This window comes from Struthio camelus, chromosome 2 (assembly GCF_040807025.1).
Source record: "Struthio camelus isolate bStrCam1 chromosome 2, bStrCam1.hap1, whole genome shotgun sequence".
Lineage (NCBI taxonomy): Eukaryota > Metazoa > Chordata > Aves > Struthioniformes > Struthionidae > Struthio > Struthio camelus.
The window spans coordinates 42,055,945-42,071,456 of record NC_090943.1 but is presented as its reverse complement, the minus strand read 5'-3'; the positions used below and the strand labels follow the sequence as shown (position 1 = coordinate 42,071,456).

At 41.0% G+C, this 15,512-nt stretch overlaps 1 long non-coding RNA gene across 1 annotated transcript; it reads right to left on the bottom strand.

The window, feature by feature from the left end:
* Positions 1 to 781: 781 nt before the first annotated feature.
* LOC138066333 (uncharacterized) lies at positions 782 to 13,953 on the bottom strand. Its single transcript, XR_011139677.1, has 4 exons — positions 12,044 to 13,953; positions 11,867 to 11,948; positions 11,110 to 11,244; positions 782 to 2,189 (listed from the first exon to the last, which is right to left on the bottom strand). It is a non-coding gene; the product is annotated as an uncharacterized lncRNA (long non-coding RNA).
* Between the last annotated feature and the right edge of the window lie 1,559 nt (positions 13,954 to 15,512).

Below are 15,512 nucleotides of genomic sequence, written 5' to 3'. Positions count from 1 at the left end.
AGGAGACTTAAATATTTAAACAGGGTGACAAAGTTCATTTCAACCTCAATGACAGTCAAACCCCCTGACATGCCCCTTTTGTAATGTGAGCAGAATTTTCTTCATAGAAATAGCCATCCTCAAAGGAGCCAGGAAAAAAAAAGTTCTATTCCAACTTTCAAAGCCCAGAAAGTCTTTGCAGTTTCTCTCTCACCTTTACTTAATCATATCACCCGTTCTCTACTGATAGTCTTTTTTTTTCCCCCAAACCGAGCCGCAGATACATTTGCCATGGAAAGTCAGCCATCCGCTTGTGCGCTTCACATATCGTTGGAGGGGAAGCTAGCAACATTTAGGAGACCTCCAGGGAGACCAGGTGTTCTGAGTCTCATCTCAGGCCTAAATCTCGGGGCAGTTTCGGCTGAGCCTTTCCCTTTCCCGAGCACCGCTCTGGGCGCCGCCGGAGGGGTGTGTCCGTCCTTCGGCAGCCCCGGGGATGAGCAAGCGCCTGGAAAATGTGACAGAACAAGAAACGCAGATTTGTTTTCTCACCCGGCGCAGCCCCTGGGAGCTCAGCGCTGGCTCGGGTCACTCCGCACGGAGCCATCTCGTGGTCCGCCGCGAGAACGGCAAGCCGGGCCTGGGCCCGCGCCTCGGCCTCCCCTCCGCTCCCCTTCCCTGCTTCGCCCCTCGGCCGCCGGAGCCTCCCCCTGCTGAAACCTCTCCTCTCTGTCCCCGTTTGGACTTTCCGACACCCACGCGCATCCGTGCGCCCGCCCCGTCCCCGCCGTCGGCCCTGCTTAGCCCCGCTCCGCCACAGTCTCGAACAGAGAGCGCGGCGGACTTGACAAGGGCCGGAGGTGATTTGGCGTGTTGGCGCGAGTTGATGTGAGCTTTGCTAGCTAAAACACTGAGAGGAAGGTAGAGCAGTGTGGCAGAAAAAGCTTTTACTTGGACGGGAAAAGAGAATGGTAGTCCCCTAGGTAAAGCACTTGGCCTGTATTACGGCATTTTAACTACCGGCCTGCGAGGAGAGGCAGGGCAGAGCTCTCCGGAGAAGCCCCATCCCCACCCATACCCTCTTCGTCCGAGTTGCTGCTGCCGGTGCATCGGTCCCGGCCGCGGCGGGACGAGGGCCCTAGGCCACCCCAGCGTGGGGCGGGAGGACTCCCCCCGGCTACGCGAGCAGGGGGACAGCTCCCCCTTGTTTTTCTGCCACGGCAGGGAGAGGGAGGGGGGGGGTCCCAGCCTGGAAAAGAGCATGCAGAGGAAAGGTATTTGTGAGTGAAGAATGTGAATTCTTGCTGAATAATACAAGGACGGAGAAAAAGGCAACATGTTTTGCATGAAAAGTTAGTAGGAACCACACTGACAAATATTAACTGCAAGGGGAAATAATGCCTTAAGAGTGGCAAAGTTCAATCAAAGAGAGTTTAACCTTCTTAAAGGGTTTGGCTTTATTTGTTTTTTTTTTTTTTTTTAAACCAGGGACAAGAGAGGTGTGTGGAGGCCGGGCAACAGGAGGGGCTGAGAGGAGCACAGGGGAAAGGAAGCGCCTAGAGCTCCCCTCTTGCTGTTTACCTCTCCTTGCAACCCGGCCAGCGCGCAAACCACAGAGCAGCAGGTGAAAAGGAAACAGACACCAACCCCTGTCTCTCCAGATCAAGCACCGAGGGCACACCTGAGCACTTGGAGCCCACTTCTTTGTGTGGTGAGCCGAAAAGCGGAAGGGAAATGGGAAACCATGCCACTTGCTTCTGGAGTGTCACAGCCAAGTGCGCCACCGAACCTGCTTTTCCAGCACCGAGATGTGAAAGACAGTCCCTGCACACTGCACATGGGAGAGAGTCCCCTCAATCCTGTGTCTCTGAGGGGAATGGCTGAAGCAGCTGATTCCCCTGTTATTTTGACGTTTCCATCCACTTTGGCCTCTTCTTCCTCCTAAGCTCCTTTCTTCCCTAATCAGCCCGAATGGACATAATCTTTCCCATAATGGACGAGATTTTAACTATGCCTGATGGGAATGGGAACAGTCGTGGCCTCCCTGCTGTAGGACCATGGCACTGGCCCTGGGAGTGATGGGGGAGCTGAAACTTCTGCCAGGAACTTCTGCTGCCCATGTAAGCAAGAAGGAAAGCAGTGAAGAAATGAAGTTTCTGCTTCCTCCTCCATTTCCAGCCTTCCTCTCCGGAACAGTCAGCATAGCTAAACTAGAAAAAGAAACCCTTGTTATTCCAACATGTTACACTAGAAACAGTTTGACATGCTCCCTCTTCTGCCCTGTCTCTGATGGTTTAATAACTGCTGCATCCTGTACCATAGTCTTCATCTCCTCCATTGTGCTTGTGCAACTGTTTGTGGAGCTGCTCAGTAAAGCCGTGACTGAAATGACCCAGCCTGAAGAAAAATTTTGAAAACAAACCAAAAAGAAAGAGTGATCCCCTAGAAAATATTTGTATGCATTGCACTGCCACATGGAGCTGGTGGAATAAGGAGTAGGAAAAGAACAGAGGAAAGGAGGCAAAACAGTCTTCAGTTGGCTTTCCTCAGACAAAATGTTACCTTGTCTCCATCCCCAACAGGTCCATCTTTCTCAGAACTACAGTAAGTAGGAGAGAAGTTCCTACAGTCTTATGTGTGGTACAGAGATGTGGATTTCACATCTGCTTGGTGATTTGAGAGAGTTATGAAAGCCCTGCAGACCCTCAGCCTGTCTCCTGCCGAAGGCAGCTTCCCCTCCTGACAAAGCAAATAACCAAAAGTCCATGACATGCCTCAACATAGTTGAGATGGAGCCTATAAAAGCGCAAGAGCTAGAAATTCCCCTGCCGCTCTCAGGCAAGAGTTGGGGGGGTGGGATCTGGGGAAGCTTTCTGACTCTGAGGACATGGCAACCACCCAGACCAGCATAGTGACCTGGCATGGGACAGCTGTGTCAGCATGGCACTGCAGCAACTCAAAAGCTCTTCTGAGAGTTTCCTCACTGCCCTGGATCACATCTTTTTCATGAAGGTTTTGCAGGAATGTCATAACTGTACATTCTCCCCTCTGCACAGTTAAGAATTAGAGCTTTCCTAGCCCAGTATAATTACTAACATGACAACAATTAGAAAGATCAAATAGCTTGTTTTTAAAAGGCCCAATGAAGAACATAGACATCTACCAATTGGCATAAGAAATCTTGATTCCGTAATACTAAAAACCATACGATATGGACCGTTTAATTTATATCATATGATTTATGTGTTACGGGGATGTATTTTTTAAACTACACATGTCCTGTTCTCTGTATGAACAGTCTTATTCATCATGTAGGACGCCAGGTAAAATGACAAGTGACACCTAATGTGGCTAGCTTTTGCCTAATGTCATACTCTTATGATCAGACCTTGGAATATTATTCTAAGTTCAGCTGAAACATTAATTAGAGCTTCTAATTTGCAGCTGGTTTTTTTTCTCCATTGAACTGATAAAGTAAGCTATAATGAGAACCTTCTGGATGATAGATGTCATTCTCCTGCCCTGTACTATTATAAGTTGTCTAGTTTCAGGAATATATGTTAAAGGAAAAAAAGACGTTCATAGGACTTGGTATAATTATGTAGCCATTCAGACTAAGAGAAGAACTATTTAACAGAACACAGCTTCATAATGCTATGTTTATCTCCTTTTAATTTATATTATTTTTTCCAAGCCTGTCATTTTATATAAAATTTTACATTTTGTCGAAGGATGCCTAATTTCATAGATGGGCCAAAATTCATGAACTGCAATAACAACCCAACACGTGCCTGCATCTGTGAACGGGAAGAGGGATAAGAAAAAGGCCTTATTTTAATAAGCAAACAAACTTCAGTTTGCGTTTTATAAGGGATTATGATGAAGGCTGAGCAAACTCAGTGTCTGTGAACATCTTACACTTCTCTTATGGTCCACAGGTTTGGCAGAGCTTGCTTGACTTTGTAGACTTTTCTTTGATGTAAATTAAATCTTTTTTTTTTCAAGCATAAATAAATTATGACTGTACTATGATTTAGAGGGTAGGGGAAAACACACAGCTATCTAATGTGCTAGGTATTTCTTTGGACCATGTTTGGAAAGTATTACTACTATCCCTTCAGGAGATCCTCTGTCCTTATTATCCGAGGTATTCTTTACGTTATGTCACAATTCGTTTTGTAGTGCTACTTTTCTACTTCCCTATTTTATCATTAGATTCTATCCACTGTGGTCATCTCCTAAAAAGAACAAGAAGCCATGAACATGCCATGAGCAGAAATGGTCTTTAAATGGGCTTGTAGTTAGGGAGAGTGAGTTCAGCCCTCCCTGGTTGTTTTGTATAGAATGTTTTCCTTAATAGTGAGAAAAACCTTGACAGAGTCTCCTTAATTACAATATTCAACAAACTGAGAGCCTGTGATAGCTGGTTTTATGGGTTTACACAGTACTGTACCTTAAACTGGAGTTGGGTCAAATTCTAAAGTAAATTGATATGATTTACACTTTTATTGAGCCCAGAAGAAGCATTTTACACTCTTTGGCTCTCTTGCAGTGTGCTTAAACACTTTCAGACTTAATTACCCAGGATCATTTTGATTCATAGTCATTGACTAATGTGTGACTTTCCATTTACAGGCATCCTCCACCTTTAGTCCATTTTAATGTAAAAAAACGTTTATAATGTTGTGATTCATGGGATGTACTATTGTTACAGTAAATGCTCCTGGTGAATAATGAAAATATTAAAGAGTTGTTGCTCTATTGTAGAGATCAATTACAGTATTTTAGGGATGAGCAGCATTATAAGCACTGGTGGCTTTTGCAGCGCTTTTGATAACATATCTCTTTTGAAGTCCAGACACATACAAAAATACTGACAGAACTAGTCTCATTAAAAGTTACTACAGCTCATCTATGGAGAGAGACATTTCATTTAATAAAAAATAGTAACAGATTAAAAAAAGAGCTGTTGTAAATGAACAAAGCAAAACAATGTTATGGCCATGGTCCTTTTACCACAGATAATCTGAAATTTTGGGGAAACTTTCTTTAACTGGCACTAACAATGTAAATCAAGCCAGAACAGTAGTCCTGCCAAAATATATGCCAGCCACTGTTTATAAATATGAAAAGAAAATTAGCACATCAAGACAGGAAAAACACATTTTTAGTGTCAACTTTTCTGAAAACTTCTCTGTGGCCTTAACAGTTGCTCTCCCCATTTTCCAAAAAGGCGTGGTGGACAACAAGGAAGGTAGAGTGCCTGCAAAAAACGGTGCATCCATTTGAAGTTGCAGGCAGCAGCTGGGCTGGGTTCAAATGAGTTCGTTGATGATAATTCTTGAAATGACTTATTCTTGGTGGTGTACTTTGATTAACTCTTTGAAAAAAGTTACATTTAGATTTTATGAGGCAGGAACTGACAGTCATTCTGCAATAGCGTGGAAGTTGATAGTTTACTCAGCAAAAGCTTGCATGTTGATGAATTTTAGAAATGTTGGTCACCTCTGTACTTGAGAATCCATTATTGCTGGATTCTCTTAGTTCTCTGGAATGGAAATTAATTACATAGTTTCAAAGTTTGAATTTCACTTACTGTTCTTTGTATTACAGTGTGATGTAGAAGCCATGATCTGAGCAAAGTCTCCACTGTGCAGTAAGAAACAGTTATGAACCTGTAACCGGCTGTCCCTGACCAAACAAGCTCACCGAATTTACCAAGTACCAGCAATCTAAAGTAAGCACTAATAAACTCAAAGCATGGGATCTGTATCTTGAGGAACTGATACAACTGGTCCAAAGCCCTCTGATGCCAAAGGAAGACTGTTGCTGACCTCAGTAGACTGTGGATCAAGCTGTAGTTTCATACATAACAGGATAAAAGAGGGCAAGGAGCAGGGAATGGAAAACATTTGGTTATTGGAACAGTAACCCTAATATATCATATTAAGCTTTATTAGATGTGTGGTGTAACATCAGTGAAAACACATCTCTGCACGTATGTGTTCAATACTAAATTTCAGTTATGGGCACTGAAGAACTATAAGGACTAGAAAAGATGCACTGCATAATCTTAGTCTGTGAAGAACTAAAAAACTGTTTGCAACACCATATGCCAGAGAAGAGCTTGTTAATTTTATGAAAAAGGATTCTTGGTAAGGGCTAAGTTCATGCTAGCTCTTACCTTGTCCAGGCTACTGCTTTATTCTCATCTCTAGCTGTTTTCGGCATTAGTTGGGCTGCACATGTTTTTGTCTATTTTAAACTCACATTCCCAAAAGCTCAATGCATTGAGGAGCTGAAAATTTGTACATGTCTTTTCTACTGTCTTTTGGGAATGGAGTTGGAGGAAATGAATAATATTCCTTCCATGACACTATGCTTGCCCACGTCTCCATGTTGTCAGTTGGTATTAAATGCAGATAATTTAGTGCAACGTACATCACTTGCCATAGGAGAACATGGCTGAGTCACTCACGCTGCGCTGTGTTGGGAATGTCAGCGTGTATTGTTTGCGTATACTATGACAGTAGGAACTGGAACAGTTCTAGTTTGTTTTTGTTGCCGTTATGATAATATTGCCAGGTTGTGAAAGTTATTATGGGAAGAGTGTCTTTGAATGATTTTCACAATGAATCACAGCAACTATTTTTGGAAAATTAGTAAGTGATGTAGGCCAGTGTTTCTCAGCTTTTCGGTGGCCAGTAAGACAGTTGCAAAATTTAATTACCAACATTCATATCCACTTGCATGAGGAAGGAATCAAACAAAATGGGAGCATTAAGAATAGTAAAGGAATGTTCATAGTTGAGTCTAATTGTTATCTGATTTTAAATTAAAAGTGTGGTAGTGGTACAACACAAGAAAGTTTTTGATTTTTCCAGGAAAAAAAAAAACAATTTTATTTAAAGATGCTGAGAAACTGTAGACCTAAAAATGCTTGCAGAGAGTTGCAAATGTGTGAAAGTTTGCATACTTGGGAGGGGCTGTTTAGCTCTCAAAACTGGTCTGATGGTCTGCCTTTTAACAGTAATGAACCGTATATGTATTAATACATTCTTCTTGTGGACAAACACAGAGATAGCATCATCTTCCTGTGAATCCACATTTGCTGCAAGGAGATACCAGTGTCATCAGCAGTTGATAAAATTAAAGTTTCTCCAGTGTTTTACATCTTCGTTTAAAGTCATACTGCATATTCTTTAAATGCCAGAAAATTTTTAATTTCTTTTAGAGGGAATAAATTTTGTGATGTTCTTTTGTGAAAGGTAACTCTTTCAGTACTGTGCTTCCCATAAGCCATTGTAGAAAAGCTTTTATATACCCAAAGATTGCAAGGCATGTATGGAATTTAAAAGGAACAACCTACCAGGAAAAAAGATTGTGTAACAACTAGGTCTTTGCGCCCACTGTGTGCAAAAAGTGGGATCCCTAAGCAGCTGTTTTCAGTTGTTTCACAGGCAGCTTGTTTTGTGGTGCTCATCGCTGTCACCCCACATGTTGTTGGCTAAACCATTCTTCTGTTTTATCGTAATATGTCTAGTACAAACGTCTGTGAAGGGCAAATAGTGAACAAATCAGTATCTTTGAGTGGCAGAAGCCCTGAGGCCACATCAGAATTAGTCTTGGTGACCAGTACTTGACGACTCAGATTAATCTATGCTTTTCTGAGAACCACACTGCAAAACAATGCTACAGTGAAGTCTTTTCCTTCCTCGCTGTGCTTAGGGCTAGGAGTTACAGAGACAAAATGAGTTAAAGTATGAGGAGCTGGCTACTCTGTGATTTGTTTCCGGTTACCAGAGAAAAAAGCTTTATCTGACCTTGTGGATATGTGGGGAGAGCTGCAAAAAGCAGGTCTCACTTGTGGTAGGGCCTGCATCCTGCCTGCAAAAAGTTTTGCAAAAGTAGAGCTGCGGCTGTAACCTGCTCTCCCTAGGTAGTCCACGTGGTCTTCTTTTGAAAAGGTCCACTCATTTTGGAGTAGATGGCTTTTGGTGTGAAGATAGGAGGGATACAAGTTGTCATTAAATGATACAAAGGAGTTGGCTGTGAAGAAATTTTTTATTTCCTCCTTCCCACTCCCCACTTCACAGTTTGCCTCCCCCAGGTTGTGCCAATAGAACTATATTTTGAACTGTGAGATAAACCAGATACTTGTGATGATCCAAGTAAAAATAGCCCTTCTGACTGTCTTAAGGCTTAAGTATTGCTCTTGCACAGCTCCTGGAGACCAATTTTTATCATTATTTTATTTTTAAAAAATAAGATAAAAATAATTTATCAGCTTATCAGAAAAACAGTACCATTAAGCATTGTAAAGCAGTGCTTCATGCCTTTTTCAATTCATAGATTTTTTGCAGCCAGAAGGGACTGAACATTATGAAGATAATTTCAAGTTAATAGAGAGTAAATGTATCAGATTTAGAGTGAGAAGTAAAAATTAACACCCTAAACTTAAATATTGGCAAGATATCTACAAATGCAATACTGCTTATCCTAAAAAGAAAGAGAGAGTGAGAGCTAACCTTAATCATGAGAAAACATGCAAGACTGAGTGTAAGTTTCTGAAAGAGAAATTTATCCCACTTAAATATTACTGTTGCTTGCTAAAGCTGCACCTAGTCCAAACAGATTGCACCTAGCTGCTATACCTAGTCCAAACAGATTGCTCAAAAAACTGCTAAATAATAGAAATGAAAAAGTGTACATTGTCCAAGGGAAGCAGGCAACATTGGGAATAAGCAGATTACCTACTAATAATTTTTTTTTTTCAAATGCTTTGCAGGGATAGCTGTCAAAGCCAGTTCTCAATGTTATGCAAAAAAAAAAAAAGAATAGATGAGAGGTCATGTGACAATCACTTCAGTAAAATGGCAATGGCATTTTCGTTGCTAAGTATTTGTATAACACGCACTCTACTGTGATTCTGTTACTTTCACAAAATGCATGTTATGCTACTTAGGCTAAAATGCGTTCTTAGACAGATGTCTCTGAAAGACAAGATCTGATGCTAGCAAAATAAATCTTTAAGAGTTTGCCCTTATCTGTACCCTGATGGAAATAGTAGTCTCGAGGGATTTTTGGACTTCAGTCTGCGTGTTGCAACTTTCTGCTTTCAGTATAGCATAGTTTCCTGGACTGGAAGGAGCAGTTACAAAACACCTATTCAAGGAAATTTCATTTTGATACGTAGAGATGACGAAGTTCAGCATCATTTTCTCCTCTGCTTCTCCATTTCACACACTTACTTGGACAAGTTCCACCGCTCCGCTCTAGTTGAAGCCCTCTTTCAGTGGCAGCATCCCAACCATCTCTTTCTTTGGTTACTTTGTTATCAGATGGCGTAGGGTAGTACTAGACTGATTACATTTTAGACCCTCTCCTGCCACCTGGTAGGTAGCTGGGACTCTTTTGGCTACAGAAAATTAGAGAGAGGATCTCTAGAGAGATTTTAAAAGAAGAGCTAAGGACAGTCTACATGTTGGAGGTAGACAATAAGCCCAGATATACTGAACAGTTCTGGACCGAAGGAAATTTAATAAGCCTACCAGAGCTTAGATGAAAAAGGAAGGGAAGAGGAGCTTATCAGCAATATAATATGGTAACTTAACTGTTTAAGATTATGACTGTTCCTCTCTTTCTGCAACAGAAATATAACTTTTGAAAATGTTAGTGCCATTTGAAAATCACTTATTGCTGAGCTCTACTAATAACTTTTTATTTTGAGTGTCACTTCACTCTTCACTTATACTTTAGGGTCTTGTTCTCAGTCATAACTTCTAAGACCTAATGTAAGAGGAATAAAATAATATTTAAATCCAAAAAATTTTGAACTGAGATTAGAGCTCTTCCATCTTCTGCAAACTCTTTGCATCTGTTCCAGGCAGTGTATTTCTCCTGCTGACATGAATATGTGCATGGTTTTACTGAGGTCTCTGTGGCAGATACCTTGGCAGTATTTCTTTTCCATATCCATGCTTATTAAAAACCTTTGCAAAACACTATTATAATCTGAACCATTGGAAAGGAAACCTTCACTAAAGGGACAATTTACCAAGCATTAATTTTCCTCTCAGGTTTCTGTTGTATCTTTTTTTAAACATTTAACTTTATTTTATATATACATATATTTTATTTATTTATTTATTTATTTTTAAGGGGTGATCTCTTACTTTAATCTGAATTTCAACCTTTTTTGGGCCACTATTACATTCTGGAGAAAGACAAGAGGACAATGAGAGACTTGATAAAAAAGATTTACACCTTTTTCTGCATTAGTTATATCAGTGTAATTATGGCAAAGTACTGAGTCGGTACCACTTTGCCATGCACCTGAAATATTTTTTGTTTGACAGTGCACTGATAGTTTAGTAACACTGCCCCTACTGTGACTGACAGTTGGTTTTGGACTAAATCACGTACGATTAATTAGAAGACAGTGGCCACTGGCTAATTCAGCCAAAGTCTTTTCAGCAGAGTATATTAACCTTCATGAAGCTCTGCACTATTGCACAGCACCATGAGATGCTATTGTCTGCAACATAGGTTTACCCTAAGTTTGGCTGCTAAGAGTAGCCAAAGGCTGTGCTGTAAAAGCAGAGAATCACTGAAAAAGTTTTGCTTAGCTCCAGCTAAGATTACACGTGTGCCAAACATGTCAATACGGCAGATAACCTGACAGAACAGGGAGTTAAAACATTTGCTAAAATTCAATCTTCTTAGGAAAGTTGTTCCTGGGATAAATGCTCAGACCTCAGTTCACTCAAGAGAAAATTATTCTGGAGCATCGCTTCTATATTTAACATCTTGAAAAGGCAAAATGACTAAATTAATACTGTTACTTCAGCCTCACCATCTATTTTATTTAGTATTTTCCAAGAGCCAGTTCAATGCCATCCATATCAGTAAATTACTGAAATGGAAAGCATTAAGTCTGTTAATTGGAAAAGGAGCAAATACCATATTTCTATTGAAGAAGCCAAATCCGAAGATGATCCAAGAAATTGCATTAATGCAAGCTTGAGTCCAGAATCATAGATGAGGCTAGTCATCAATCACCAGAGATAGAAGAGAAAATAAAACAGGAGAGTGCAAAGAGATTGGACGGATGCATGATGCAAGTCCTACCATCGGACCTCCAGCAGCAGAGCATAGCATTGATGTAAACTCCTGTGGACAGCATGAGCTTTCCAGACCAAGTTCATACCCCTCCCAGTGGCACCAGATTTCAAGATTATGGTTCCCAGTAGATCTGCTCAGACTCTGAGGAGGAAGGAAGAGGGAGATTTTCGTATCACCTATACAGACATACTTTATTCTAGGCAGCTAGACCAGGTACAATTCAAGGCAATTCAAGTTAGGAGCCGGGAGTTCAGTTACTTTTTTCAGAATTAAGCATCTAGGGCTTGGAATAGTTTAGGGTAGCCAAGACATCAGCCCAAGGCTGACAGGTATGACACAGGTGCTGCAGGAGAGCAGTGCCCTTCTGAAGCCCTAGCTGCAGGCCAGACAGTCTGCACTGGAGTATCTCAAATGGCGTTAGACTCCTACGTTCAGGTAGCTGATTTGAGAGCCTATTTTCTCTATATAGCCTGCAGGAAGAATGAAGCACCCACACAGGGTTAGTTCAGGGCACTGAAGTTACATGTGATTACTATCCAGCTTCCACAAGAGATTTCCAGTGGCAGGCAGCCTTGCCCATGCACCCTTCTAAGTATATCCTGTCATCTCAGTGCTAGTGACTAACTGCCTGTTAACCCTGCCATCAAGACCAAGATAGGATTGATTGTTCTTTTAGGGAATGTTGCAGTCCTTTTCCCTCTGCTATCATCTGTCCTTCTGGAGGAAGGTACATTACTGAAGTGGAGTAATGACAAAATGTTACCTGGTGTTGGGTCCACAGTCTCAGATTCCCTTAACCCAAGATAGTGTCTCTCACTTCTTCTGCTTGACCTCTTTCCGACTGCCTAAATAATTCATACAGGGTGGAGGAAAGAGATGTACAGAGAGATGAAGAAAACATCACCCCCAAAAAACAAGTAGGATGGTGAATAGGGGATACCTGTAACATACGGCAAGTTCAAATGTCCCATTTCTATCAAGCAAAACCAGGGCTTGGAGCTTGGGTCTCTGTCCAGGTGAGTGTCCTAATAACCTATAGGTATTAGGCTTCTCCAGAACCATCTTAAAATGCTTGTTTCATCCTGATACAAAGAGGGAAATTTCTAAATTTTTGGCAGGATAGTAAAACCACCCAGCTACAGTCTCAAGGCATGCACCCTCTCTCCATGGGAGGTGAGCAATCACACTCCACGCTCTTCCCTCAGGTACTGGCCCAGCTCCATGGGCTGATAAGGAGGGATAATAGGTCTATGGCCACACCTCTTTCCTTTGCCTTTTTGACATCCTGCTCCCCAAATCTGAGTGACAACAAAGGCTAGTACTGTAGTTCTTGGACTGCCTAGGACACCCACAAGGCAGCCTGTCAGGTCCTGCGTGGATGCCAGGGCTTGGCTGGGAGTCGATCCTCCACAACACAAACAGCTCTGGAGTCTCTGAAGAGCTCATTTTCATTCCCAGCCACTGGCAGCATTTCCCTGGGTTACTTAAATTACACCGGGGTCCCAAGTTTCCTTCCTACCCTGCGGTTCCCCTCCTGTGTGACACGTCCTCTACAGGCACCAGCCGAACCTCATCTGTTCTAGGGGCAGAAAGGAGGAAGACAATTAAGTAGATGTTGAAAATGCTCACGCAAAGCAGAAAGATAATGACTACTCCAGCCAGTGCTGGCAATCACTGTGCAAACTTCCCTCTGCAGCATTGCCAATCTAGCTCGCTCCTGACTGCGACACACCTGCTTGCTAAGAGCTGTGCTTCTGTTCGCCAGGGGCTGCCCATCGTACCAAGCGCCTGTGACTGCGCTGTTCTATACTCTGAACGAAAATGTGCCAGGGAGTAGAATCAAACAACCTCCTTCACTTCACTTTTAAAAATAAATAACCGAATTTAGACCTATAGCTTCAAAGAGTGATGTAGTAATCCACTTTTTAAAACCCTTACTGTGCGTGTACATGTCATCTACTAGCCCAGGAAGTTACACTTTCCTGTCCATAAAATCCTCTGTATGATTTAGAGAACATCACTGAGCTCATTTTAGGAGAATTCATGGCTGGAAAATGATTTTCAGTGAATGTTTTATTAATCAACACATGCCAAACCTTATCTGCAGAAAAAAAAAATAAAAATACTAAAAGAAACTCAAACAAAAATAATAGAACAATTATTGCTTGAAGATTCTGATTGCCTATAAATTATAACTCTATTCAGCTCTATAACAATTTATGTTTTCATTTATGAAACCATTCTTGTTATTAACTTTCAATCTTGCTTACTGGGGAAAGTAGGAATACACTAGGCAGGCAAATCATTTCAAGTCATGTCCTGAAAACCTAGCGTTATGGCACACAGGACACATTTATTACCACTGTTTTAGAACACATGATAAGTTTAAAATGAGGCCATATTTCAAAAGACAGGGGTTGGTTAGGACAAGGCTACTTACTATGACCGCAGTTCCTAATGTAAATGTGTCAGTGTGCTTGGTATATTCATAATGTGTTTATTCTCATTACAGTTTTCAATTTGTCAGTGTTTTACTGGCATGCAACCACAGAGCATAGACTGCTATTGCTGGCTAACCTTGTTATTGCAGACAAGTTACAAGTCCTGACAAGAGTTTGATAACTGCGTGTACTTATTTTAAGCCATACATGAGGAAAGGGTAGGAGGTTCAAAGTAAGTTATGCTTTCCTGTGTGAGTCTCCATATGATCATTCAAAGTTCCTGTAAATATAAAAGCAGAAGTGCCTGATTGCCATTTTGTCACTATGACACAAGACAAGAAGGTAATCAGAGAATCAAACATGAGGCTGCAGTTATAAATGTGTAAAACCCTGGAGCCTCAATTCTCTAAAGCAAATGTGTGGATTTAGTTACCTGAACAGATGTTTGCAGGATCAAGGACTCATTCACTTGCAAATAATCTTTCCTGGAATCTATGTCCCAAAGGAAACAGTGGCCAAGCAGGTAAAGAGTGGAAATTACTATTTCGTGTAGAAAAAATGTTTTCTCCTCCCTCCTCCTCTTCTTGATGTTTGTTGTATCCTGTTGTACACTTTGATTACTGACTTGCTGGGTCAGAATGGTCTTTTTCCTATCAATTTAACAAAACCAAAACAACTTCCAAAAATCCATCATCCAGCCCTGATCCTTGACTAAGGCCACAAGTCACTGTCAGAATGTAAATATAATCTTACTATTTGACCAAATGCTTCATAACAATTAAAGAATATACAGTGCTGGAAGAAAGATATTACAGGATTTAGGCAGTTCCTGGATGTTATTTCACTGATCATGGTGATTAGGATAAAACTCTGACAGCTTCCCAAAAAGAAACACCTAAATAAAATGATTCTGATATTCAGAGATGTTGACCGTGCGCTGTTCTTCACTTAAAGTGAGGATTGTGGATGTGCAGCCCTGCAAGTAGAGGGTTTATTTCCCACTCACATTTTGAAATCTAAATTTGAAAGTCACCAAAGACTGCCAAAAACTAAAAGGAATAAAAAGCACAAGAAAAGTTTAAAATATAGGAAAAATCATCGATCTTTCACTAGCACGTCAACTCTGGTTATTATCCTGCTGTGGAGATATGCCATGCTGTACTGTATATAACTTTGGTTTGAGCAGAACTTCTTTATCGTTACAGGTTCATTAATGTTCATTAGTGTCACTACAATATGAGAAGCAGACACATGGTAAAAAGGTGGAATGGAGAGGGTCAGAATTCTGTTCCCGAATAATGTCTGAGGCAACTGCTGTCTTGTGTGCTTGGAAGTCCTGCTTCTGCAGTCTAGGAGCACGTTGCGTCTGAAAAGTGTAATGTCTCCTACATTACTTTATACCAATGGTGGTCAATTTTAGTAAAAAGTTAGGAAGAAAAAAAGTTAGCAACTAAACTCAGAGAGCTGTGAACCTACCCTAAAATTAAGAAAATCCTATTCTTATTCATCTTCTAATGTTTCCTTAAATTAGGCGAAGGGGAAGGACAGCCACCGGCCTCGCCCTCATCCTTCTGCACCCTATAATTTAACCACAGAAAAGACTGATTCACAACTGTAACGTAACTTCTGTACTATCAGCCATTTACAAGTTTTTCGCTCACATGAATAGATATTGCAGGGTCAATACACTTCAAAAAGTTATAACTATTTTAATGATCTACCTCTAGTGTGACTACACTTATGAGAACACGCAGTTCCTATAAATATGTTTCCAAGTGAAATATTATTTGGGAAATTTAGATTTATTGTAACACATACGTATTTTTCCTGATAATACAGTAGAATTGCTTTATTATGTTTTATTTATTCCTACATATTTGGAAGCAGATTTTTTTCTCCTTTGAAAACTGTTTTGACCAACGATTGGTAAAAAAATAAAAATAAAATAAATACAAAACATTTCTGCAT